We start from the raw sequence: 4,036 nt of genomic DNA on the forward strand, positions 1-4,036 counted from the left end.
CAGAGACAGGACGATCACCGGGTCTGTCCTCTGGAGGCAGGAGAGACAGGACAACCAACAGGTCTGTCCTCTGGAGGCAGCAGAGACAGGACGACCAACAGGTCTGTCCTCTGGAGGCAGCAGAGACAGGACGATCACCGGGTCTGTCCTCAGTGGGGACAGAACCAGAACCTCCAGCCAAGAATAGACACCAATAAGCAGCAGATCCTCAGTTCCGTGCTCATATCGGCTTTAATTTTATTTTAAGGATGTCAACAGAACGTCGGCCTGAGTCATTCTGTGTTTAATGTTTGTTCTGACCTCCTGGGTGACCCGTGTGGGCGTGGGTTTACGCAGCATAAAATACTGACCTACTACAGAGATTTTTCACTGGAAACGATCTGCTGACTTCACTTTACTGTGTTTGTTTTGCAGCTTTTATCAAACTTGATTTAAATCTCAGTAAACTGCACCCACCTGCAGCTCCAAACTGGATAAAACAAACAGATTAATAAAGCATGACTAATGAAGCCTCCTCTGAACCTGGACATGAAATATTTATGACTCTGACCTGAAAACAAGCAGAGCTGACGTCTGAGATCAGAAATAAAGGGGACTTCCAACTAAACTTACAGGAATCTGCATTTTTTTAACAACAGAAAAATCCCTTGTTTTTAACAGAGACAAATTATTTGACAAACAGGCTCTTTTTTGTCCAAACTTGGAGAGCTGAAGTGATCATTTTGATAAATTTCTGTTGTTTTTGTGCAGCTGCCTCACAGGAGTTTAAAAGTTAATGCACGTTTATAGCTTGGCGACAAGGAATTTCTAAAGATACAATCAGGAGGATTAAAATAAAATGTGCCCAAACAGGCCTGGAGTATATTTCAGCTGCACGTCACCTGTTTGTTTAGTTTTACTTGGGTTAAAATCTTTGAACAGACAGGGTCAGTGGTGCCTTTAAAAGCTCAACTTTGCTTTAATAATCCTAAAGAAAATACAAAAAGAGGCCCAGAACTTGTTAAAACTGGTGTCAAACTCACTCCTTTTCAACCTAAAAGCAGCTCTTTGAGCGGATTTTGTTCGTTTTTTCTGTCTGCAGCAGGAAACAAAATAAGGAAGGGAAGGAGACAAACAAGGCGATCCCTAACGAAGCTGCAGGGAGGAGAGGCGATAATTCACCGACGCCCACACCTTCTCAGAAGCAGTCAGCTTCCTGCTCCCTTCAAAATGAGGGTGATGGCTGCAGATCCCTCCCACGCTGCTCAGCGGCTGGCTTCCGCCCACCGCCGGTGGAGCCGCCGCCCACCTCCAGCCATCGCCATGGCAACACATCACGATGATGATGATCGGTGGCTTGCACTGGAAGAGGAGGAGGACGGGTGAGGGGAGGGGCCGGGCTGCCACTGTGAGCAGAGCTGAGCGTGGGCGTTCATGAGCAGAGCTTTTCTCCAGAGAAAATCTGTCTGTGTGTGTGCGAGGTGTGGGGGGGTGGAAGCAGAGGATGATGGGAGGTGTGTGTGAGAGAAGGACCTGCGTCAGAGTGACTCATGAGCCACTTTCACAATGTGTTGATGTGACGCTGATGCAAATCTCGGCCCGCACAGGGATTCAGCTAAAAGTAGAGGAAAGGAAAACAGAGCGGGCGTTTCTGCTGCTCAGGTCCTTCCACCAAGCAGACCTGGCTTGGGTTCAGAAGATGAGGCTCACGTTCCTGAAGCAACTCAAACGCTGAGCAGAACAAAAGTCAAAAACTCCTCTGAAAAAGCAGCTTCTCAAAGAAGAACCTGCAGAAAGTCCAGAGAGCTCCTGATGCAGACCACCCCAAAGGATCAGGAGGAAGATAAGGCTTGGATCAAGACTTTTGCACAGTTTTATCTCATACAACAGGACGCACCACACCATAGAGTTCAAAAAATAAAGTTTAATGTTTATGTGTTGTATAACAAATAAAATATATTAGTGTTTAAAAAACAGGTGCATAAGTGGGTGGAGCCTAATCTATCACTTTAAAAGAAACCGTGGTGATCAGTGGGACGACATGCGTTGCTCTCTGAGACCCATCAGAACCAGAACCGACCACGTTTTTTTAGTTTACAACCTGAAGAAGTCTTTAAATCCAAAGTAAAAGTGAGACGACACAAACGTTTTCCCTAAAACCTGCAGGTGATGACAGACGCACAGATTCAGATCGACTCGGTACATAAATATTGCATTGATCTCTCAGGGAGACTAAACTATGTGCAGGGAGTGAGGAGAAGAAGTTATCATCATTTCAGACCAAACAGATGTTATTTACACAGAAAAACACTGAGCCGCCATGTTTCTACGTCTAAACACCGAGAACACGTATGTAATCAAACACTGTTAGAGCTGAGGCTAAAAGCATCTTCTTATATACCAGACACGTTCAAACATTTGGGGTTTTTTCATTAAAAGTTCTTTTTTTTGTTTTTGCTCTACATACATAAACACTGTATCGACACCAAAAATCTACAGCAAAGTTACACCGGACACAGAAACCCTGACAGATTAGGCTAGCTCTCATATTTACAGGCTGCTGCTGCTTCACCAGCAGAGAGACGCTTTGATGCAGCTGTTGCTGAAAAGCACATCTTGCGAGCTTTTTAAAGTTTCTCTTTTTCTTCCTGAAATCCTCCCCGTGTGCGGATGCGTGGTTTCTCTTCAGCAGCAGTGATTTGCTAAATTACAAAGTGAAATGAAGCAATTAGCTGGGCCGGCGGCGGGGCAGCCGAACGGCAGAGGTCCTCCTGCTGCTGCCCCACGACAGCTCCTGTACATCCTCTTCAGAAATCACCTCCCAGAGCCTCTCCTGTGTGCCCGAAATGTCAAAACAACAACCTGCTGCAGGGGCTGAAGCTTAACGAGGGGCTTAACGAGGCTCTGATCGCAAACGTTTCTGCTGCTAATCAGAGTTTTATTAAATACTGCTAAATATTTACATGTGAACTTTCATCCTCTGCAGACTGAGCTGATGAAGCTGGATCTAAAAGAGCATTAAAAAGCATTAAAAAGCCATTTCGATGGGTTCATAATTTAGGTGAGATCAATTTAGTGGCGCTGACCTTTGACCTTTACACTACATTAACCCAAGGCGTTCGGAGCAGACTGACAGAAACGCTGAAGGAAAAGGGTTTATTTGACACGTGGAGTGTTGGACATCGTCAGGATCAGTAAAATAAGTGCTACTTAATTTGTGGCTCGTATTCTTTGTGCCAATTTATCCAGCAGTTGTAGAAACATTTTAGCTCAAATCCAGACCTTCAAACACTTTGCATTCCAGTCTAACTGGGCAGGTTTTAGGGTTTCTGTCTGTAACAATAACTAACATAAAAATACTCTTCAAAGGGTGAAGAAAACCTGGTTATTTTGTGATGAATTAGAAGCTAAATGTCTGTAGATTGGATGGTTGTAGTTATTAACTAATTCAAGTACAGAAGCTGAGGTGTTCACTTTCTCTTCTCAGAGTTTTTTTTTGATAAAGTGAACTTTGAAAAACCAGATCAGATCTAAACTTGGGGAGATTCTCTGGTGATCAGAGAGGAAGAAAAACATCCCCTCTCTGAATTTTCAGTCTCCTTAATGTGGTGTTTAACTACGACTGATCATTAGATGTTTCTCTGGCTGAACAAAAGCAGATCATCCTCCTGGTAAATAAAAAAAGACCTGATTTCCTGTTCTCCAGTCACATCAGCAGGTTGGATTATTTCGAGTGAAAGCAGACTAAGGTTAAGATTCAGCCCTGGCAGCGCCACCTGACACCTGCCCGTCCGCAGAAAGCAACAGAAGCAGCTCCCAGGCCGAGGTAAAGAGTTTACAGATGATCAAACCTTGAATTACACAAACACACAAAGACCTGCAGAGCTGGGTGTGCTCTCTGGGTGCTTTGGCAAATACTTTTAAAAACAAAAAGGCTAAAAGAAATAAAAATAAATGCTATTCATGAGGCAACGTTGGTTGTTAAGGCTCTGCTGTGGCTGTGCTTGCTTAGTATCTATTGACGGGTAATAACTGCATACGGTCAAGTGTGAGTAGG

Source organism: Kryptolebias marmoratus, linkage group LG23, assembly GCF_001649575.2.
Source record: "Kryptolebias marmoratus isolate JLee-2015 linkage group LG23, ASM164957v2, whole genome shotgun sequence".
In the NCBI taxonomy this organism is placed as follows: Eukaryota; Metazoa; Chordata; class Actinopteri; order Cyprinodontiformes; family Rivulidae; genus Kryptolebias; species Kryptolebias marmoratus.